The following is an 18,554-nucleotide window of genomic DNA, read 5'->3' on the forward strand; positions in this document are numbered from 1 at the left end:
TATCAGAACCAGCGTATTCAACATATTGTGGCCATTGCCGAGCGAATGCTGTAGCGCTTGCCGACAAGTCGGGTTCGGATCCTCTGTCAACGTCCACGCAGGGCGATGATCTTTTGGTCATCACACTCGCCAGCTGAAATCGGCGCTGCCTTTTCGTAGTAGTAAAAGCGTACTGGCCCGTGGGGGGATCGAACCCACGACCTTCGCGTTATTAGCACGACGCTCTAACCAACTGAGCTAACGGGCCTCGACGCGGACGGTTGCTCAGCCCTACGCTGGAAACACGTGGCATGAAGCCACACGCCACTTCTAGGGTCACCGTGTGCCTGCTCCGCTCGTCCATGTTCTGCTGGCGGTCATGAAACAGTAGCTGAATTGCGAGCAGGACGGGAAACGGCAGCACGCACAGCTGAAACTTGAGACGATTCGTGTGGAAAAAATTCCGTTCCGGTACCGGGAATCGAACCCGGGCCTCCTGGGTGAAAGCCAGGTATCCTAGCCACTAGACCACACCGGAGTTCGGCGTTCGTTGGACGGATCGGATGGTCTCTCGCACATTTCGTGCCGAGTCCCACGTCGGCACCCTTCTCTCTTTGCGAGCGTCTTTGCGCATACTGACTGGCAAGGCGCGCACCTCAAAAGTCTCAGAGCAATGCATTTGGCTTCTTGCTCTACTGGGAGAAGAGGAAAAGGAAAGCTGTAAGTATCAATAACAGGAAGTAAACATTTTCTCGCTGAAGCGTTGAAACGTTGTGGATAACAAACAAGAAATAAGTTCGAGCCCTAGCGACAGCACCACCGTGACTCACAGAAAATTAAATGCCCCGGGTGAGAATCGAACTCACGACCTTAAAATTACGAGACTTACGCGCTGCCTACTGCGCTACCGAGGCAGGGGGACGGGGAGAGACTGCTGGTCCTGGAAACTGGGTAAGCAGCGTACCCAATGTTAGACGCAGAGATACACTACTTCGTGGTTAACGCGTTCTGTTGCTACACGTGCATTGCCGGCCCAGTTGATTGCGGTGTTGCTGCAGCTTTTGCAACCATAGGCAGCACTCCCCGTCGTTCAAGTTCAGTGCCTCGGAGGCACCTGGACACAGCAACTTGTGAGGCCAGGCCGACGCCAGTCCGTAGAACATGACGCGAGCGTCCGAGTGGGGAACCGCGCGTGCTGCGTTCTCGTTTCTTCTCAAGGGAATCCCGCTATACATTCTTGTGGATCGTGCATCTCAAGCGCGCAAGTCACACGGCACCGCGGGAAAAGCAAAATGATGCATCGGCCGGGAATCGAACCCGGGCCGCCCGCGTGGCAGGCGAGCATTCTACCACTGAACCACCGATGCTCAGCTAGTTCACAGCTTCCTGCTGCTTTCCGCTGCAAACGTCTGAGGGGAAAGTGGGACTGCCGTCCAGCGCCGTCGCATCCTCTCGAGAGAATGCTACAGACGCTGAATCCTGCACTGCACTGCTTAAAAATGATCGTCTAAGTACTCTTGCGGCGCACGCACGCGACGACTCTTGCCAAAGGACGCGAAATGTGCGTAGAGACGCTGCCTGGATGAGCTCGCCTACCCCGTAACGCGCCTACAGCTACGACCACCTTCAGGCGCCGCTGACAGGCGGGAAGCAGACACAGCGCGGCTCGCGAGGCGCGGAAGGGAACTGTGCGGTGGTGGTGTAATGGTCAGCATAGTTGCCTTCCAAGCAGTTGATCCGGGTTCGATTCCCGGCCACCGCAGCAGGCTTTTACTTTTGCGTATAAGTACTTTTGCCACGCGTCCTTAAATTAATGTTTCTTTCCCCATCTTACTCGCTGCAGGCCACCCTATAGCGTGTGCGTCGATTCCCCTTGAGTCTCGACTTGTCTCGACTTTGCTCAGCTGACGCGAGAGCTGACGCTCTCCAGTCGGCCTATATCAACACGACAAGCACGAGAAACGACTGAGAGAGGCAAGGAGAGGCGAGGCGGTGGACACACAGCACGCCGCTTCATTACACGGTGGCGTCTCCCTGACTGAATCGGGCTGCAGCTGCGAAAAGAAAGGAGAAAGACAAATAGGAAGCAAAATTGCCAACAGTACCCTGTGTTCCCATGCGGTCACCCGCCCAAGCACTGACAAGGGCCAAAGTTGTTACACGTCGGCAATCGGACATTTTCTTTCGTTTTCTCTTTGCCGTATCAGAACCAGCGTATTCAACATATTGTGGCCATTGCCGAGCGAATGCTGTAGCGCTTGCCGACAAGTCGGGTTCGGATCCTCTGTCAACGTCCACGCAGGGCGATGATCTTTTGGTCATCACACTCGCCAGCTGAAATCGGCGCTGCCTTTTCGTAGTAGTAAAAGCGTACTGGCCCGTGGGGGGATCGAACCCACGACCTTCGCGTTATTAGCACGACGCTCTAACCAACTGAGCTAACGGGCCTCGACGCGGACGGTTGCTCAGCCCTACGCTGGAAACACGTGGCATGAAGCCACACGCCACTTCTAGGGTCACCGTGTGCCTGCTCCGCTCGTCCATGTTCTGCTGGCGGTCATGAAACAGTAGCTGAATTGCGAGCAGGACGGGAAACGGCAGCACGCACAGCTGAAACTTGAGACGATTCGTGTGGAAAAAATTCCGTTCCGGTACCGGGAATCGAACCCGGGCCTCCTGGGTGAAAGCCAGGTATCCTAGCCACTAGACCACACCGGAGTTCGGCGTTCGTTGGACGGATCGGATGGTCTCTCGCACATTTCGTGCCGAGTCCCACGTCGGCACCCTTCTCTCTTTGCGAGCGTCTTTGCGCATACTGACTGGCAAGGCGCGCACCTCAAAAGTCTCAGAGCAATGCATTTGGCTTCTTGCTCTACTGGGAGAAGAGGAAAAGGAAAGCTGTAAGTATCAATAACAGGAAGTAAACATTTTCTCGCTGAAGCGTTGAAACGTTGTGGATAACAAACAAGAAATAAGTTCGAGCCCTAGCGACAGCACCACCGTGACTCACAGAAAATTAAATGCCCCGGGTGAGAATCGAACTCACGACCTTAAAATTACGAGACTTACGCGCTGCCTACTGCGCTACCGAGGCAGGGGGACGGGGGGAGACTGCTGGTCCTGGAAACTGGGTAAGCAGCGTACCCAATGTTAGACGCAGAGATACACTACTTCGTGGTTAACGCGTTCTGTTGCTACACGTGCATTGCCGGCCCAGTTGATTGCGGTGTTGCTGCAGCTTTTGCAACCATAGGCAGCACTCCCCGTCGTTCAAGTTCAGTGCCTCGGAGGCACCTGGACACAGCAACTTGTGAGGCCAGGCCGACGCCAGTCCGTAGAACATGACGCGAGCGTCCGAGTGGGGAACCGCGCGTGCTGCGTTCTCGTTTCTTCTCAAGGGAATCCCGCTATACATTCTTGTGGATCGTGCATCTCAAGCGCGCAAGTCACACGGCACCGCGGGAAAAGCAAAATGATGCATCGGCCGGGAATCGAACCCGGGCCGCCCGCGTGGCAGGCGAGCATTCTACCACTGAACCACCGATGCTCAGCTAGTTCACAGCTTCCTGCTGCTTTCCGCTGCAAACGTCTGAGGGGAAAGTGGGACTGCCGTCCAGCGCCGTCGCATCCTCTCGAGAGAATGCTACAGACGCTGAATCCTGCACTGCACTGCTTAAAAATGATCGTCTAAGTACTCTTGCGGCGCACGCACGCGACGACTCTTGCCAAAGGACGCGAAATGTGCGTAGAGACGCTGCCTGGATGAGCTCGCCTACCCCGTAACGCGCCTACAGCTACGACCACCTTCAGGCGCCGCTGACAGGCGGGAAGCAGACACAGCGCGGCTCGCGAGGCGCGGAAGGGAACTGTGCGGTGGTGGTGTAATGGTCAGCATAGTTGCCTTCCAAGCAGTTGATCCGGGTTCGATTCCCGGCCACCGCAGCAGGCTTTTACTTTTGCGTATAAGTACTTTTGCCACGCGTCCTTAAATTAATGTTTCTTTCCCCATCTTACTCGCTGCAGGCCACCCTATAGCGTGTGCGTCGATTCCCCTTGAGTCTCGACTTGTCTCGACTTTGCTCAGCTGACGCGAGAGCTGACGCTCTCCAGTCGGCCTATATCAACACGACAAGCACGAGAAACGACTGAGAGAGGCAAGGAGAGGCGAGGCGGTGGACACACAGCACGCCGCTTCATTACACGGTGGCGTCTCCCTGACTGAATCGGGCTGCAGCTGCGAAAAGAAAGGAGAAAGACAAATAGGAAGCAAAATTGCCAACAGTACCCTGTGTTCCCATGCGGTCACCCGCCCAAGCACTGACAAGGGCCAAAGTTGTTACACGTCGGCAATCGGACATTTTCTTTCGTTTTCTCTTTGCCGTATCAGAACCAGCGTATTCAACATATTGTGGCCATTGCCGAGCGAATGCTGTAGCGCTTGCCGACAAGTCGGGTTCGGATCCTCTGTCAACGTCCACGCAGGGCGATGATCTTTTGGTCATCACACTCGCCAGCTGAAATCGGCGCTGCCTTTTCGTAGTAGTAAAAGCGTACTGGCCCGTGGGGGGATCGAACCCACGACCTTCGCGTTATTAGCACGACGCTCTAACCAACTGAGCTAACGGGCCTCGACGCGGACGGTTGCTCAGCCCTACGCTGGAAACACGTGGCATGAAGCCACACGCCACTTCTAGGGTCACCGTGTGCCTGCTCCGCTCGTCCATGTTCTGCTGGCGGTCATGAAACAGTAGCTGAATTGCGAGCAGGACGGGAAACGGCAGCACGCACAGCTGAAACTTGAGACGATTCGTGTGGAAAAAATTCCGTTCCGGTACCGGGAATCGAACCCGGGCCTCCTGGGTGAAAGCCAGGTATCCTAGCCACTAGACCACACCGGAGTTCGGCGTTCGTTGGACGGATCGGATGGTCTCTCGCACATTTCGTGCCGAGTCCCACGTCGGCACCCTTCTCTCTTTGCGAGCGTCTTTGCGCATACTGACTGGCAAGGCGCGCACCTCAAAAGTCTCAGAGCAATGCATTTGGCTTCTTGCTCTACTGGGAGAAGAGGAAAAGGAAAGCTGTAAGTATCAATAACAGGAAGTAAACATTTTCTCGCTGAAGCGTTGAAACGTTGTGGATAACAAACAAGAAATAAGTTCGAGCCCTAGCGACAGCACCACCGTGACTCACAGAAAATTAAATGCCCCGGGTGAGAATCGAACTCACGACCTTAAAATTACGAGACTTACGCGCTGCCTACTGCGCTACCGAGGCAGGGGGACGGGGGGAGACTGCTGGTCCTGGAAACTGGGTAAGCAGCGTACCCAATGTTAGACGCAGAGATACACTACTTCGTGGTTAACGCGTTCTGTTGCTACACGTGCATTGCCGGCCCAGTTGATTGCGGTGTTGCTGCAGCTTTTGCAACCATAGGCAGCACTCCCCGTCGTTCAAGTTCAGTGCCTCGGAGGCACCTGGACACAGCAACTTGTGAGGCCAGGCCGACGCCAGTCCGTAGAACATGACGCGAGCGTCCGAGTGGGGAACCGCGCGTGCTGCGTTCTCGTTTCTTCTCAAGGGAATCCCGCTATACATTCTTGTGGATCGTGCATCTCAAGCGCGCAAGTCACACGGCACCGCGGGAAAAGCAAAATGATGCATCGGCCGGGAATCGAACCCGGGCCGCCCGCGTGGCAGGCGAGCATTCTACCACTGAACCACCGATGCTCAGCTAGTTCACAGCTTCCTGCTGCTTTCCGCTGCAAACGTCTGAGGGGAAAGTGGGACTGCCGTCCAGCGCCGTCGCATCCTCTCGAGAGAATGCTACAGACGCTGAATCCTGCACTGCACTGCTTAAAAATGATCGTCTAAGTACTCTTGCGGCGCACGCACGCGACGACTCTTGCCAAAGGACGCGAAATGTGCGTAGAGACGCTGCCTGGATGAGCTCGCCTACCCCGTAACGCGCCTACAGCTACGACCACCTTCAGGCGCCGCTGACAGGCGGGAAGCAGACACAGCGCGGCTCGCGAGGCGCGGAAGGGAACTGTGCGGTGGTGGTGTAATGGTCAGCATAGTTGCCTTCCAAGCAGTTGATCCGGGTTCGATTCCCGGCCACCGCAGCAGGCTTTTACTTTTGCGTATAAGTACTTTTGCCACGCGTCCTTAAATTAATGTTTCTTTCCCCATCTTACTCGCTGCAGGCCACCCTATAGCGTGTGCGTCGATTCCCCTTGAGTCTCGACTTGTCTCGACTTTGCTCAGCTGACGCGAGAGCTGACGCTCTCCAGTCGGCCTATATCAACACGACAAGCACGAGAAACGACTGAGAGAGGCAAGGAGAGGCGAGGCGGTGGACACACAGCACGCCGCTTCATTACACGGTGGCGTCTCCCTGACTGAATCGGGCTGCAGCTGCGAAAAGAAAGGAGAAAGACAAATAGGAAGCAAAATTGCCAACAGTACCCTGTGTTCCCATGCGGTCACCCGCCCAAGCACTGACAAGGGCCAAAGTTGTTACACGTCGGCAATCGGACATTTTCTTTCGTTTTCTCTTTGCCGTATCAGAACCAGCGTATTCAACATATTGTGGCCATTGCCGAGCGAATGCTGTAGCGCTTGCCGACAAGTCGGGTTCGGATCCTCTGTCAACGTCCACGCAGGGCGATGATCTTTTGGTCATCACACTCGCCAGCTGAAATCGGCGCTGCCTTTTCGTAGTAGTAAAAGCGTACTGGCCCGTGGGGGGATCGAACCCACGACCTTCGCGTTATTAGCACGACGCTCTAACCAACTGAGCTAACGGGCCTCGACGCGGACGGTTGCTCAGCCCTACGCTGGAAACACGTGGCATGAAGCCACACGCCACTTCTAGGGTCACCGTGTGCCTGCTCCGCTCGTCCATGTTCTGCTGGCGGTCATGAAACAGTAGCTGAATTGCGAGCAGGACGGGAAACGGCAGCACGCACAGCTGAAACTTGAGACGATTCGTGTGGAAAAAATTCCGTTCCGGTACCGGGAATCGAACCCGGGCCTCCTGGGTGAAAGCCAGGTATCCTAGCCACTAGACCACACCGGAGTTCGGCGTTCGTTGGACGGATCGGATGGTCTCTCGCACATTTCGTGCCGAGTCCCACGTCGGCACCCTTCTCTCTTTGCGAGCGTCTTTGCGCATACTGACTGGCAAGGCGCGCACCTCAAAAGTCTCAGAGCAATGCATTTGGCTTCTTGCTCTACTGGGAGAAGAGGAAAAGGAAAGCTGTAAGTATCAATAACAGGAAGTAAACATTTTCTCGCTGAAGCGTTGAAACGTTGTGGATAACAAACAAGAAATAAGTTCGAGCCCTAGCGACAGCACCACCGTGACTCACAGAAAATTAAATGCCCCGGGTGAGAATCGAACTCACGACCTTAAAATTACGAGACTTACGCGCTGCCTACTGCGCTACCGAGGCAGGGGGACGGGGGGAGACTGCTGGTCCTGGAAACTGGGTAAGCAGCGTACCCAATGTTAGACGCAGAGATACACTACTTCGTGGTTAACGCGTTCTGTTGCTACACGTGCATTGCCGGCCCAGTTGATTGCGGTGTTGCTGCAGCTTTTGCAACCATAGGCAGCACTCCCCGTCGTTCAAGTTCAGTGCCTCGGAGGCACCTGGACACAGCAACTTGTGAGGCCAGGCCGACGCCAGTCCGTAGAACATGACGCGAGCGTCCGAGTGGGGAACCGCGCGTGCTGCGTTCTCGTTTCTTCTCAAGGGAATCCCGCTATACATTCTTGTGGATCGTGCATCTCAAGCGCGCAAGTCACACGGCACTGCGGGAAAAGCAAAATGATGCATCGGCCGGGAATCGAACCCGGGCCGCCCGCGTGGCAGGCGAGCATTCTACCACTGAACCACCGATGCTCAGCTAGTTCACAGCTTCCTGCTGCTTTCCGCTGCAAACGTCTGAGGGGAAAGTGGGACTGCCGTCCAGCGCCGTCGCATCCTCTCGAGAGAATGCTACAGACGCTGAATCCTGCACTGCACTGCTTAAAAATGATCGTCTAAGTACTCTTGCGGCGCACGCACGCGACGACTCTTGCCAAAGGACGCGAAATGTGCGTAGAGACGCTGCCTGGATGAGCTCGCCTACCCCGTAACGCGCCTACAGCTACGACCACCTTCAGGCGCCGCTGACAGGCGGGAAGCAGACACAGCGCGGCTCGCGAGGCGCGGAAGGGAACTGTGCGGTGGTGGTGTAATGGTCAGCATAGTTGCCTTCCAAGCAGTTGATCCGGGTTCGATTCCCGGCCACCGCAGCAGGCTTTTACTTTTGCGTATAAGTACTTTTGCCACGCGTCCTTAAATTAATGTTTCTTTCCCCATCTTACTCGCTGCAGGCCACCCTATAGCGTGTGCGTCGATTCCCCTTGAGTCTCGACTTGTCTCGACTTTGCTCAGCTGACGCGAGAGCTGACGCTCTCCAGTCGGCCTATATCAACACGACAAGCACGAGAAACGACTGAGAGAGGCAAGGAGAGGCGAGGCGGTGGACACACAGCACGCCGCTTCATTACACGGTGGCGTCTCCCTGACTGAATCGGGCTGCAGCTGCGAAAAGAAAGGAGAAAGACAAATAGGAAGCAAAATTGCCAACAGTACCCTGTGTTCCCATGCGGTCACCCGCCCAAGCACTGACAAGGGCCAAAGTTGTTACACGTCGGCAATCGGACATTTTCTTTCGTTTTCTCTTTGCCGTATCAGAACCAGCGTATTCAACATATTGTGGCCATTGCCGAGCGAATGCTGTAGCGCTTGCCGACAAGTCGGGTTCGGATCCTCTGTCAACGTCCACGCAGGGCGATGATCTTTTGGTCATCACACTCGCCAGCTGAAATCGGCGCTGCCTTTTCGTAGTAGTAAAAGCGTACTGGCCCGTGGGGGGATCGAACCCACGACCTTCGCGTTATTAGCACGACGCTCTAACCAACTGAGCTAACGGGCCTCGACGCGGACGGTTGCTCAGCCCTACGCTGGAAACACGTGGCATGAAGCCACACGCCACTTCTAGGGTCACCGTGTGCCTGCTCCGCTCGTCCATGTTCTGCTGGCGGTCATGAAACAGTAGCTGAATTGCGAGCAGGACGGGAAACGGCAGCACGCACAGCTGAAACTTGAGACGATTCGTGTGGAAAAAATTCCGTTCCGGTACCGGGAATCGAACCCGGGCCTCCTGGGTGAAAGCCAGGTATCCTAGCCACTAGACCACACCGGAGTTCGGCGTTCGTTGGACGGATCGGATGGTCTCTCGCACATTTCGTGCCGAGTCCCACGTCGGCACCCTTCTCTCTTTGCGAGCGTCTTTGCGCATACTGACTGGCAAGGCGCGCACCTCAAAAGTCTCAGAGCAATGCATTTGGCTTCTTGCTCTACTGGGAGAAGAGGAAAAGGAAAGCTGTAAGTATCAATAACAGGAAGTAAACATTTTCTCGCTGAAGCGTTGAAACGTTGTGGATAACAAACAAGAAATAAGTTCGAGCCCTAGCGACAGCACCACCGTGACTCACAGAAAATTAAATGCCCCGGGTGAGAATCGAACTCACGACCTTAAAATTACGAGACTTACGCGCTGCCTACTGCGCTACCGAGGCAGGGGGACGGGGGGAGACTGCTGGTCCTGGAAACTGGGTAAGCAGCGTACCCAATGTTAGACGCAGAGATACACTACTTCGTGGTTAACGCGTTCTGTTGCTACACGTGCATTGCCGGCCCAGTTGATTGCGGTGTTGCTGCAGCTTTTGCAACCATAGGCAGCACTCCCCGTCGTTCAAGTTCAGTGCCTCGGAGGCACCTGGACACAGCAACTTGTGAGGCCAGGCCGACGCCAGTCCGTAGAACATGACGCGAGCGTCCGAGTGGGGAACCGCGCGTGCTGCGTTCTCGTTTCTTCTCAAGGGAATCCCGCTATACATTCTTGTGGATCGTGCATCTCAAGCGCGCAAGTCACACGGCACCGCGGGAAAAGCAAAATGATGCATCGGCCGGGAATCGAACCCGGGCCGCCCGCGTGGCAGGCGAGCATTCTACCACTGAACCACCGATGCTCAGCTAGTTCACAGCTTCCTGCTGCTTTCCGCTGCAAACGTCTGAGGGGAAAGTGGGACTGCCGTCCAGCGCCGTCGCATCCTCTCGAGAGAATGCTACAGACGCTGAATCCTGCACTGCACTGCTTAAAAATGATCGTCTAAGTACTCTTGCGGCGCACGCACGCGACGACTCTTGCCAAAGGACGCGAAATGTGCGTAGAGACGCTGCCTGGATGAGCTCGCCTACCCCGTAACGCGCCTACAGCTACGACCACCTTCAGGCGCCGCTGACAGGCGGGAAGCAGACACAGCGCGGCTCGCGAGGCGCGGAAGGGAACTGTGCGGTGGTGGTGTAATGGTCAGCATAGTTGCCTTCCAAGCAGTTGATCCGGGTTCGATTCCCGGCCACCGCAGCAGGCTTTTACTTTTGCGTATAAGTACTTTTGCCACGCGTCCTTAAATTAATGTTTCTTTCCCCATCTTACTCGCTGCAGGCCACCCTATAGCGTGTGCGTCGATTCCCCTTGAGTCTCGACTTGTCTCGACTTTGCTCAGCTGACGCGAGAGCTGACGCTCTCCAGTCGGCCTATATCAACACGACAAGCACGAGAAACGACTGAGAGAGGCAAGGAGAGGCGAGGCGGTGGACACACAGCACGCCGCTTCATTACACGGTGGCGTCTCCCTGACTGAATCGGGCTGCAGCTGCGAAAAGAAAGGAGAAAGACAAATAGGAAGCAAAATTGCCAACAGTACCCTGTGTTCCCATGCGGTCACCCGCCCAAGCACTGACAAGGGCCAAAGTTGTTACACGTCGGCAATCGGACATTTTCTTTCGTTTTCTCTTTGCCGTATCAGAACCAGCGTATTCAACATATTGTGGCCATTGCCGAGCGAATGCTGTAGCGCTTGCCGACAAGTCGGGTTCGGATCCTCTGTCAACGTCCACGCAGGGCGATGATCTTTTGGTCATCACACTCGCCAGCTGAAATCGGCGCTGCCTTTTCGTAGTAGTAAAAGCGTACTGGCCCGTGGGGGGATCGAACCCACGACCTTCGCGTTATTAGCACGACGCTCTAACCAACTGAGCTAACGGGCCTCGACGCGGACGGTTGCTCAGCCCTACGCTGGAAACACGTGGCATGAAGCCACACGCCACTTCTAGGGTCACCGTGTGCCTGCTCCGCTCGTCCATGTTCTGCTGGCGGTCATGAAACAGTAGCTGAATTGCGAGCAGGACGGGAAACGGCAGCACGCACAGCTGAAACTTGAGACGATTCGTGTGGAAAAAATTCCGTTCCGGTACCGGGAATCGAACCCGGGCCTCCTGGGTGAAAGCCAGGTATCCTAGCCACTAGACCACACCGGAGTTCGGCGTTCGTTGGACGGATCGGATGGTCTCTCGCACATTTCGTGCCGAGTCCCACGTCGGCACCCTTCTCTCTTTGCGAGCGTCTTTGCGCATACTGACTGGCAAGGCGCGCACCTCAAAAGTCTCAGAGCAATGCATTTGGCTTCTTGCTCTACTGGGAGAAGAGGAAAAGGAAAGCTGTAAGTATCAATAACAGGAAGTAAACATTTTCTCGCTGAAGCGTTGAAACGTTGTGGATAACAAACAAGAAATAAGTTCGAGCCCTAGCGACAGCACCACCGTGACTCACAGAAAATTAAATGCCCCGGGTGAGAATCGAACTCACGACCTTAAAATTACGAGACTTACGCGCTGCCTACTGCGCTACCGAGGCAGGGGGACGGGGGGAGACTGCTGGTCCTGGAAACTGGGTAAGCAGCGTACCCAATGTTAGACGCAGAGATACACTACTTCGTGGTTAACGCGTTCTGTTGCTACACGTGCATTGCCGGCCCAGTTGATTGCGGTGTTGCTGCAGCTTTTGCAACCATAGGCAGCACTCCCCGTCGTTCAAGTTCAGTGCCTCGGAGGCACCTGGACACAGCAACTTGTGAGGCCAGGCCGACGCCAGTCCGTAGAACATGACGCGAGCGTCCGAGTGGGGAACCGCGCGTGCTGCGTTCTCGTTTCTTCTCAAGGGAATCCCGCTATACATTCTTGTGGATCGTGCATCTCAAGCGCGCAAGTCACACGGCACCGCGGGAAAAGCAAAATGATGCATCGGCCGGGAATCGAACCCGGGCCGCCCGCGTGGCAGGCGAGCATTCTACCACTGAACCACCGATGCTCAGCTAGTTCACAGCTTCCTGCTGCTTTCCGCTGCAAACGTCTGAGGGGAAAGTGGGACTGCCGTCCAGCGCCGTCGCATCCTCTCGAGAGAATGCTACAGACGCTGAATCCTGCACTGCACTGCTTAAAAATGATCGTCTAAGTACTCTTGCGGCGCACGCACGCGACGACTCTTGCCAAAGGACGCGAAATGTGCGTAGAGACGCTGCCTGGATGAGCTCGCCTACCCCGTAACGCGCCTACAGCTACGACCACCTTCAGGCGCCGCTGACAGGCGGGAAGCAGACACAGCGCGGCTCGCGAGGCGCGGAAGGGAACTGTGCGGTGGTGGTGTAATGGTCAGCATAGTTGCCTTCCAAGCAGTTGATCCGGGTTCGATTCCCGGCCACCGCAGCAGGCTTTTACTTTTGCGTATAAGTACTTTTGCCACGCGTCCTTAAATTAATGTTTCTTTCCCCATCTTACTCGCTGCAGGCCACCCTATAGCGTGTGCGTCGATTCCCCTTGAGTCTCGACTTGTCTCGACTTTGCTCAGCTGACGCGAGAGCTGACGCTCTCCAGTCGGCCTATATCAACACGACAAGCACGAGAAACGACTGAGAGAGGCAAGGAGAGGCGAGGCGGTGGACACACAGCACGCCGCTTCATTACACGGTGGCGTCTCCCTGACTGAATCGGGCTGCAGCTGCGAAAAGAAAGGAGAAAGACAAATAGGAAGCAAAATTGCCAACAGTACCCTGTGTTCCCATGCGGTCACCCGCCCAAGCACTGACAAGGGCCAAAGTTGTTACACGTCGGCAATCGGACATTTTCTTTCGTTTTCTCTTTGCCGTATCAGAACCAGCGTATTCAACATATTGTGGCCATTGCCGAGCGAATGCTGTAGCGCTTGCCGACAAGTCGGGTTCGGATCCTCTGTCAACGTCCACGCAGGGCGATGATCTTTTGGTCATCACACTCGCCAGCTGAAATCGGCGCTGCCTTTTCGTAGTAGTAAAAGCGTACTGGCCCGTGGGGGGATCGAACCCACGACCTTCGCGTTATTAGCACGACGCTCTAACCAACTGAGCTAACGGGCCTCGACGCGGACGGTTGCTCAGCCCTACGCTGGAAACACGTGGCATGAAGCCACACGCCACTTCTAGGGTCACCGTGTGCCTGCTCCGCTCGTCCATGTTCTGCTGGCGGTCATGAAACAGTAGCTGAATTGCGAGCAGGACGGGAAACGGCAGCACGCACAGCTGAAACTTGAGACGATTCGTGTGGAAAAAATTCCGTTCCGGTACCGGGAATCGAACCCGGGCCTCCTGGGTGAAAGCCAGGTATCCTAGCCACTAGACCACACCGGAGTTCGGCGTTCGTTGGACGGATCGGATGGTCTCTCGCACATTTCGTGCCGAGTCCCACGTCGGCACCCTTCTCTCTTTGCGAGCGTCTTTGCGCATACTGACTGGCAAGGCGCGCACCTCAAAAGTCTCAGAGCAATGCATTTGGCTTCTTGCTCTACTGGGAGAAGAGGAAAAGGAAAGCTGTAAGTATCAATAACAGGAAGTAAACATTTTCTCGCTGAAGCGTTGAAACGTTGTGGATAACAAACAAGAAATAAGTTCGAGCCCTAGCGACAGCACCACCGTGACTCACAGAAAATTAAATGCCCCGGGTGAGAATCGAACTCACGACCTTAAAATTACGAGACTTACGCGCTGCCTACTGCGCTACCGAGGCAGGGGGACGGGGGGAGACTGCTGGTCCTGGAAACTGGGTAAGCAGCGTACCCAATGTTAGACGCAGAGATACACTACTTCGTGGTTAACGCGTTCTGTTGCTACACGTGCATTGCCGGCCCAGTTGATTGCGGTGTTGCTGCAGCTTTTGCAACCATAGGCAGCACTCCCCGTCGTTCAAGTTCAGTGCCTCGGAGGCACCTGGACACAGCAACTTGTGAGGCCAGGCCGACGCCAGTCCGTAGAACATGACGCGAGCGTCCGAGTGGGGAACCGCGCGTGCTGCGTTCTCGTTTCTTCTCAAGGGAATCCCGCTATACATTCTTGTGGATCGTGCATCTCAAGCGCGCAAGTCACACGGCACCGCGGGAAAAGCAAAATGATGCATCGGCCGGGAATCGAACCCGGGCCGCCCGCGTGGCAGGCGAGCATTCTACCACTGAACCACCGATGCTCAGCTAGTTCACAGCTTCCTGCTGCTTTCCGCTGCAAACGTCTGAGGGGAAAGTGGGACTGCCGTCCAGCGCCGTCGCATCCTCTCGAGAGAATGCTACAGACGCTGAATCCTGCACTGCACTGCTTAAAAATGATCGTCTAAGTACTCTTGCGGCGCACGCACGCGACGACTCTTGCCAAAGGACGCGAAATGTGCGTAGAGACGCTGCCTGGATGAGCTCGCCTACCCCGTAACGCGCCTACAGCTACGACCACCTTCAGGCGCCGCTGACAGGCGGGAAGCAGACACAGCGCGGCTCGCGAGGCGCGGAAGGGAACTGTGCGGTGGTGGTGTAATGGTCAGCATAGTTGCCTTCCAAGCAGTTGATCCGGGTTCGATTCCCGGCCACCGCAGCAGGCTTTTACTTTTGCGTATAAGTACTTTTGCCACGCGTCCTTAAATTAATGTTTCTTTCCCCATCTTACTCGCTGCAGGCCACCCTATAGCGTGTGCGTCGATTCCCCTTGAGTCTCGACTTGTCTCGACTTTGCTCAGCTGACGCGAGAGCTGACGCTCTCCAGTCGGCCTATATCAACACGACAAGCACGAGAAACGACTGAGAGAGGCAAGGAGAGGCGAGGCGGTGGACACACAGCACGCCGCTTCATTACACGGTGGCGTCTCCCTGACTGAATCGGGCTGCAGCTGCGAAAAGAAAGGAGAAAGACAAATAGGAAGCAAAATTGCCAACAGTACCCTGTGTTCCCATGCGGTCACCCGCCCAAGCACTGACAAGGGCCAAAGTTGTTACACGTCGGCAATCGGACATTTTCTTTCGTTTTCTCTTTGCCGTATCAGAACCAGCGTATTCAACATATTGTGGCCATTGCCGAGCGAATGCTGTAGCGCTTGCCGACAAGTCGGGTTCGGATCCTCTGTCAACGTCCACGCAGGGCGATGATCTTTTGGTCATCACACTCGCCAGCTGAAATCGGCGCTGCCTTTTCGTAGTAGTAAAAGCGTACTGGCCCGTGGGGGGATCGAACCCACGACCTTCGCGTTATTAGCACGACGCTCTAACCAACTGAGCTAACGGGCCTCGACGCGGACGGTTGCTCAGCCCTACGCTGGAAACACGTGGCATGAAGCCACACGCCACTTCTAGGGTCACCGTGTGCCTGCTCCGCTCGTCCATGTTCTGCTGGCGGTCATGAAACAGTAGCTGAATTGCGAGCAGGACGGGAAACGGCAGCACGCACAGCTGAAACTTGAGACGATTCGTGTGGAAAAAATTCCGTTCCGGTACCGGGAATCGAACCCGGGCCTCCTGGGTGAAAGCCAGGTATCCTAGCCACTAGACCACACCGGAGTTCGGCGTTCGTTGGACGGATCGGATGGTCTCTCGCACATTTCGTGCCGAGTCCCACGTCGGCACCCTTCTCTCTTTGCGAGCGTCTTTGCGCATACTGACTGGCAAGGCGCGCACCTCAAAAGTCTCAGAGCAATGCATTTGGCTTCTTGCTCTACTGGGAGAAGAGGAAAAGGAAAGCTGTAAGTATCAATAACAGGAAGTAAACATTTTCTCGCTGAAGCGTTGAAACGTTGTGGATAACAAACAAGAAATAAGTTCGAGCCCTAGCGACAGCACCACCGTGACTCACAGAAAATTAAATGCCCCGGGTGAGAATCGAACTCACGACCTTAAAATTACGAGACTTACGCGCTGCCTACTGCGCTACCGAGGCAGGGGGACGGGGGGAGACTGCTGGTCCTGGAAACTGGGTAAGCAGCGTACCCAATGTTAGACGCAGAGATACACTACTTCGTGGTTAACGCGTTCTGTTGCTACACGTGCATTGCCGGCCCAGTTGATTGCGGTGTTGCTGCAGCTTTTGCAACCATAGGCAGCACTCCCCGTCGTTCAAGTTCAGTGCCTCGGAGGCACCTGGACACAGCAACTTGTGAGGCCAGGCCGACGCCAGTCCGTAGAACATGACGCGAGCGTCCGAGTGGGGAACCGCGCGTGCTGCGTTCTCGTTTCTTCTCAAGGGAATCCCGCTATACATTCTTGTGGATCGTGCATCTCAAGCGCGCAAGTCACACGGCACCGCGGGAAAAGCAAAATGATGCATCGGCCGGGAATCGAACCCGGGCCGCCCGCGTGGCAGGCGAGCATTCTACCACTGAACCACCGATGCTCAGCTAGTTCACAGCTTCCTGCTGCTTTCCGCTGCAAACGTCTGAGGGGAAAGTGGGACTGCCGTCCAGCGCCGTCGCATCCTCTCGAGAGAATGCTACAGACGCTGAATCCTGCACTGCACTGCTTAAAAATGATCGTCTAAGTACTCTTGCGGCGCACGCACGCGACGACTCTTGCCAAAGGACGCGAAATGTGCGTAGAGACGCTGCCTGGATGAGCTCGCCTACCCCGTAACGCGCCTACAGCTACGACCACCTTCAGGCGCCGCTGACAGGCGGGAAGCAGACACAGCGCGGCTCGCGAGGCGCGGAAGGGAACTGTGCGGTGGTGGTGTAATGGTCAGCATAGTTGCCTTCCAAGCAGTTGATCCGGGTTCGATTCCCGGCCACCGCAGCAGGCTTTTACTTTTGCGTATAAGTACTTTTGCCACGCGTCCTTAAATTAATGTTTCTTTCCCCATCTTACTCGCTGCAGGCCACCCTATAGCGTGTGCGTCGATTCCCCTTGAGTCTCGACTTGTCTCGACTTTGCTCAGCTGACGCGAGAGCTGACGCTCTCCAGTCGGCCTATATCAACACGACAAGCACGAGAAACGACTGAGAGAGGCAAGGAGAGGCGAGGCGGTGGACACACAGCACGCCGCTTCATTACACGGTGGCGTCTCCCTGACTGAATCGGGCTGCAGCTGCGAAAAGAAAGGAGAAAGACAAATAGGAAGCAAAATTGCCAACAGTACCCTGTGTTCCCATGCGGTCACCCGCCCAAGCACTGACAAGGGCCAAAGTTGTTACACGTCGGCAATCGGACATTTTCTTTCGTTTTCTCTTTGCCGTATCAGAACCAGCGTATTCAACATATTGTGGCCATTGCCGAGCGAATGCTGTAGCGCTTGCCGACAAGTCGGGTTCGGATCCTCTGTCAACGTCCACGCAGGGCGATGATCTTTTGGTCATCACACTCGCCAGCTGAAATCGGCGCTGCCTTTTCGTAGTAGTAAAAGCGTACTGGCCCGTGGGGGGATCGAACCCACGACCTTCGCGTTATTAGCACGACGCTCTAACCAACTGAGCTAACGGGCCTCGACGCGGACGGTTGCTCAGCCCTACGCTGGAAACACGTGGCATGAAGCCACACGCCACTTCTAGGGTCACCGTGTGCCTGCTCCGCTCGTCCATGTTCTGCTGGCGGTCATGAAACAGTAGCTGAATTGCGAGCAGGACGGGAAACGGCAGCACGCACAGCTGAAACTTGAGACGATTCGTGTGGAAAAAATTCCGTTCCGGTACCGGGAATCGAACCCGGGCCTCCTGGGTGAAAGCCAGGTATCCTAGCCACTAGACCACACCGGAGTTCGGCGTTCGTTGGACGGATCGGATGGTCTCTCGCACATTTCGTGCCGAGTCCCACGTCGGCACCCTTCTCTCTTTGCGAGCGTCTTTGCGCATACTGACTGGCAAGGCGCGCACCTCAAAAGTCTCAGAGCAATGCATTTGGCTTCTTGCTCTACTGGGAGAAGAGGAAAAGGAAAGCTGTAAGTATCAATAACAGGAAGTAAACATTTTCTCGCTGAAGCGTTGAAACGTTGTGGATAACAAACAAGAAATAAGTTCGAGCCCTAGCGACAGCACCACCGTGACTCACAGAAAATTAAATGCCCCGGGTGAGAATCGAACTCACGACCTTAAAATTACGAGACTTACGCGCTGCCTACTGCGCTACCGAGGCAGGGGGACGGGGGGAGACTGCTGGTCCTGGAAACTGGGTAAGCAGCGTACCCAATGTTAGACGCAGAGATACACTACTTCGTGGTTAACGCGTTCTGTTGCTACACGTGCATTGCCGGCCCAGTTGATTGCGGTGTTGCTGCAGCTTTTGCAACCATAGGCAGCACTCCCCGTCGTTCAAGTTCAGTGCCTCGGAGGCACCTGGACACAGCAACTTGTGAG

At 55.5% G+C, this 18,554-nt stretch overlaps 43 non-coding genes across 43 annotated transcripts; 8 read left to right on the plus strand and 35 right to left on the minus strand.

Annotated features, from left to right (window-relative positions):
- Positions 1-173: 173 nt before the first annotated feature.
- On the minus strand, positions 174-247 carry Trnai-aau (transfer RNA isoleucine (anticodon AAU)). The gene has a single exon. It is a non-coding gene; the product is annotated as a tRNA-Ile (tRNA).
- A 198-nt stretch (positions 248-445) lies between these two features.
- Trnae-uuc (transfer RNA glutamic acid (anticodon UUC)) lies at positions 446-517 on the minus strand. The gene has a single exon. It is a non-coding gene; the product is annotated as a tRNA-Glu (tRNA).
- A 303-nt stretch (positions 518-820) lies between these two features.
- Trnat-cgu (transfer RNA threonine (anticodon CGU)) lies at positions 821-893 on the minus strand. The gene has a single exon. It is a non-coding gene; the product is annotated as a tRNA-Thr (tRNA).
- A 382-nt stretch (positions 894-1,275) lies between these two features.
- Positions 1,276-1,346, minus strand: Trnag-gcc (transfer RNA glycine (anticodon GCC)). Its single transcript has one exon. It is a non-coding gene; the product is annotated as a tRNA-Gly (tRNA).
- A 323-nt stretch (positions 1,347-1,669) lies between these two features.
- On the plus strand, positions 1,670-1,741 carry Trnag-ucc (transfer RNA glycine (anticodon UCC)). Its single transcript has one exon. It is a non-coding gene; the product is annotated as a tRNA-Gly (tRNA).
- A 612-nt stretch (positions 1,742-2,353) lies between these two features.
- On the minus strand, positions 2,354-2,427 carry Trnai-aau (transfer RNA isoleucine (anticodon AAU)). The gene has a single exon. It is a non-coding gene; the product is annotated as a tRNA-Ile (tRNA).
- Positions 2,428-2,625: 198 nt separating this feature from the next.
- Positions 2,626-2,697, minus strand: Trnae-uuc (transfer RNA glutamic acid (anticodon UUC)). The gene has a single exon. It is a non-coding gene; the product is annotated as a tRNA-Glu (tRNA).
- A 303-nt stretch (positions 2,698-3,000) lies between these two features.
- Positions 3,001-3,073, minus strand: Trnat-cgu (transfer RNA threonine (anticodon CGU)). Its single transcript has one exon. It is a non-coding gene; the product is annotated as a tRNA-Thr (tRNA).
- A 382-nt stretch (positions 3,074-3,455) lies between these two features.
- Positions 3,456-3,526, minus strand: Trnag-gcc (transfer RNA glycine (anticodon GCC)). Its single transcript has one exon. It is a non-coding gene; the product is annotated as a tRNA-Gly (tRNA).
- A 323-nt stretch (positions 3,527-3,849) lies between these two features.
- Positions 3,850-3,921, plus strand: Trnag-ucc (transfer RNA glycine (anticodon UCC)). Its single transcript has one exon. It is a non-coding gene; the product is annotated as a tRNA-Gly (tRNA).
- A 612-nt stretch (positions 3,922-4,533) lies between these two features.
- On the minus strand, positions 4,534-4,607 carry Trnai-aau (transfer RNA isoleucine (anticodon AAU)). The gene has a single exon. It is a non-coding gene; the product is annotated as a tRNA-Ile (tRNA).
- Positions 4,608-4,805: 198 nt separating this feature from the next.
- Positions 4,806-4,877, minus strand: Trnae-uuc (transfer RNA glutamic acid (anticodon UUC)). Its single transcript has one exon. It is a non-coding gene; the product is annotated as a tRNA-Glu (tRNA).
- A 303-nt stretch (positions 4,878-5,180) lies between these two features.
- On the minus strand, positions 5,181-5,253 carry Trnat-cgu (transfer RNA threonine (anticodon CGU)). Its single transcript has one exon. It is a non-coding gene; the product is annotated as a tRNA-Thr (tRNA).
- Positions 5,254-5,635: 382 nt separating this feature from the next.
- On the minus strand, positions 5,636-5,706 carry Trnag-gcc (transfer RNA glycine (anticodon GCC)). Its single transcript has one exon. It is a non-coding gene; the product is annotated as a tRNA-Gly (tRNA).
- A 323-nt stretch (positions 5,707-6,029) lies between these two features.
- Trnag-ucc (transfer RNA glycine (anticodon UCC)) lies at positions 6,030-6,101 on the plus strand. Its single transcript has one exon. It is a non-coding gene; the product is annotated as a tRNA-Gly (tRNA).
- Positions 6,102-6,713: 612 nt separating this feature from the next.
- Trnai-aau (transfer RNA isoleucine (anticodon AAU)) lies at positions 6,714-6,787 on the minus strand. Its single transcript has one exon. It is a non-coding gene; the product is annotated as a tRNA-Ile (tRNA).
- Positions 6,788-6,985: 198 nt separating this feature from the next.
- Trnae-uuc (transfer RNA glutamic acid (anticodon UUC)) lies at positions 6,986-7,057 on the minus strand. The gene has a single exon. It is a non-coding gene; the product is annotated as a tRNA-Glu (tRNA).
- Positions 7,058-7,360: 303 nt separating this feature from the next.
- Trnat-cgu (transfer RNA threonine (anticodon CGU)) lies at positions 7,361-7,433 on the minus strand. The gene has a single exon. It is a non-coding gene; the product is annotated as a tRNA-Thr (tRNA).
- Positions 7,434-7,815: 382 nt separating this feature from the next.
- Trnag-gcc (transfer RNA glycine (anticodon GCC)) lies at positions 7,816-7,886 on the minus strand. Its single transcript has one exon. It is a non-coding gene; the product is annotated as a tRNA-Gly (tRNA).
- Positions 7,887-8,209: 323 nt separating this feature from the next.
- Trnag-ucc (transfer RNA glycine (anticodon UCC)) lies at positions 8,210-8,281 on the plus strand. Its single transcript has one exon. It is a non-coding gene; the product is annotated as a tRNA-Gly (tRNA).
- A 612-nt stretch (positions 8,282-8,893) lies between these two features.
- On the minus strand, positions 8,894-8,967 carry Trnai-aau (transfer RNA isoleucine (anticodon AAU)). Its single transcript has one exon. It is a non-coding gene; the product is annotated as a tRNA-Ile (tRNA).
- Positions 8,968-9,165: 198 nt separating this feature from the next.
- On the minus strand, positions 9,166-9,237 carry Trnae-uuc (transfer RNA glutamic acid (anticodon UUC)). The gene has a single exon. It is a non-coding gene; the product is annotated as a tRNA-Glu (tRNA).
- A 303-nt stretch (positions 9,238-9,540) lies between these two features.
- Trnat-cgu (transfer RNA threonine (anticodon CGU)) lies at positions 9,541-9,613 on the minus strand. Its single transcript has one exon. It is a non-coding gene; the product is annotated as a tRNA-Thr (tRNA).
- A 382-nt stretch (positions 9,614-9,995) lies between these two features.
- Positions 9,996-10,066, minus strand: Trnag-gcc (transfer RNA glycine (anticodon GCC)). Its single transcript has one exon. It is a non-coding gene; the product is annotated as a tRNA-Gly (tRNA).
- A 323-nt stretch (positions 10,067-10,389) lies between these two features.
- Positions 10,390-10,461, plus strand: Trnag-ucc (transfer RNA glycine (anticodon UCC)). The gene has a single exon. It is a non-coding gene; the product is annotated as a tRNA-Gly (tRNA).
- A 612-nt stretch (positions 10,462-11,073) lies between these two features.
- On the minus strand, positions 11,074-11,147 carry Trnai-aau (transfer RNA isoleucine (anticodon AAU)). The gene has a single exon. It is a non-coding gene; the product is annotated as a tRNA-Ile (tRNA).
- Positions 11,148-11,345: 198 nt separating this feature from the next.
- Trnae-uuc (transfer RNA glutamic acid (anticodon UUC)) lies at positions 11,346-11,417 on the minus strand. The gene has a single exon. It is a non-coding gene; the product is annotated as a tRNA-Glu (tRNA).
- Positions 11,418-11,720: 303 nt separating this feature from the next.
- On the minus strand, positions 11,721-11,793 carry Trnat-cgu (transfer RNA threonine (anticodon CGU)). Its single transcript has one exon. It is a non-coding gene; the product is annotated as a tRNA-Thr (tRNA).
- A 382-nt stretch (positions 11,794-12,175) lies between these two features.
- Trnag-gcc (transfer RNA glycine (anticodon GCC)) lies at positions 12,176-12,246 on the minus strand. Its single transcript has one exon. It is a non-coding gene; the product is annotated as a tRNA-Gly (tRNA).
- Positions 12,247-12,569: 323 nt separating this feature from the next.
- Trnag-ucc (transfer RNA glycine (anticodon UCC)) lies at positions 12,570-12,641 on the plus strand. Its single transcript has one exon. It is a non-coding gene; the product is annotated as a tRNA-Gly (tRNA).
- Positions 12,642-13,253: 612 nt separating this feature from the next.
- Trnai-aau (transfer RNA isoleucine (anticodon AAU)) lies at positions 13,254-13,327 on the minus strand. The gene has a single exon. It is a non-coding gene; the product is annotated as a tRNA-Ile (tRNA).
- A 198-nt stretch (positions 13,328-13,525) lies between these two features.
- Positions 13,526-13,597, minus strand: Trnae-uuc (transfer RNA glutamic acid (anticodon UUC)). Its single transcript has one exon. It is a non-coding gene; the product is annotated as a tRNA-Glu (tRNA).
- Positions 13,598-13,900: 303 nt separating this feature from the next.
- On the minus strand, positions 13,901-13,973 carry Trnat-cgu (transfer RNA threonine (anticodon CGU)). Its single transcript has one exon. It is a non-coding gene; the product is annotated as a tRNA-Thr (tRNA).
- A 382-nt stretch (positions 13,974-14,355) lies between these two features.
- Trnag-gcc (transfer RNA glycine (anticodon GCC)) lies at positions 14,356-14,426 on the minus strand. Its single transcript has one exon. It is a non-coding gene; the product is annotated as a tRNA-Gly (tRNA).
- Positions 14,427-14,749: 323 nt separating this feature from the next.
- Positions 14,750-14,821, plus strand: Trnag-ucc (transfer RNA glycine (anticodon UCC)). The gene has a single exon. It is a non-coding gene; the product is annotated as a tRNA-Gly (tRNA).
- Positions 14,822-15,433: 612 nt separating this feature from the next.
- Trnai-aau (transfer RNA isoleucine (anticodon AAU)) lies at positions 15,434-15,507 on the minus strand. Its single transcript has one exon. It is a non-coding gene; the product is annotated as a tRNA-Ile (tRNA).
- Positions 15,508-15,705: 198 nt separating this feature from the next.
- On the minus strand, positions 15,706-15,777 carry Trnae-uuc (transfer RNA glutamic acid (anticodon UUC)). Its single transcript has one exon. It is a non-coding gene; the product is annotated as a tRNA-Glu (tRNA).
- Positions 15,778-16,080: 303 nt separating this feature from the next.
- On the minus strand, positions 16,081-16,153 carry Trnat-cgu (transfer RNA threonine (anticodon CGU)). Its single transcript has one exon. It is a non-coding gene; the product is annotated as a tRNA-Thr (tRNA).
- A 382-nt stretch (positions 16,154-16,535) lies between these two features.
- Trnag-gcc (transfer RNA glycine (anticodon GCC)) lies at positions 16,536-16,606 on the minus strand. Its single transcript has one exon. It is a non-coding gene; the product is annotated as a tRNA-Gly (tRNA).
- A 323-nt stretch (positions 16,607-16,929) lies between these two features.
- Trnag-ucc (transfer RNA glycine (anticodon UCC)) lies at positions 16,930-17,001 on the plus strand. The gene has a single exon. It is a non-coding gene; the product is annotated as a tRNA-Gly (tRNA).
- Positions 17,002-17,613: 612 nt separating this feature from the next.
- Trnai-aau (transfer RNA isoleucine (anticodon AAU)) lies at positions 17,614-17,687 on the minus strand. The gene has a single exon. It is a non-coding gene; the product is annotated as a tRNA-Ile (tRNA).
- A 198-nt stretch (positions 17,688-17,885) lies between these two features.
- Positions 17,886-17,957, minus strand: Trnae-uuc (transfer RNA glutamic acid (anticodon UUC)). Its single transcript has one exon. It is a non-coding gene; the product is annotated as a tRNA-Glu (tRNA).
- A 303-nt stretch (positions 17,958-18,260) lies between these two features.
- Trnat-cgu (transfer RNA threonine (anticodon CGU)) lies at positions 18,261-18,333 on the minus strand. Its single transcript has one exon. It is a non-coding gene; the product is annotated as a tRNA-Thr (tRNA).
- Between the last annotated feature and the right edge of the window lie 221 nt (positions 18,334-18,554).

Source organism: Schistocerca cancellata, unplaced genomic scaffold (assembly GCF_023864275.1).
Source record: "Schistocerca cancellata isolate TAMUIC-IGC-003103 unplaced genomic scaffold, iqSchCanc2.1 HiC_scaffold_516, whole genome shotgun sequence".
Lineage (NCBI taxonomy): Eukaryota > Metazoa > Arthropoda > Insecta > Orthoptera > Acrididae > Schistocerca > Schistocerca cancellata.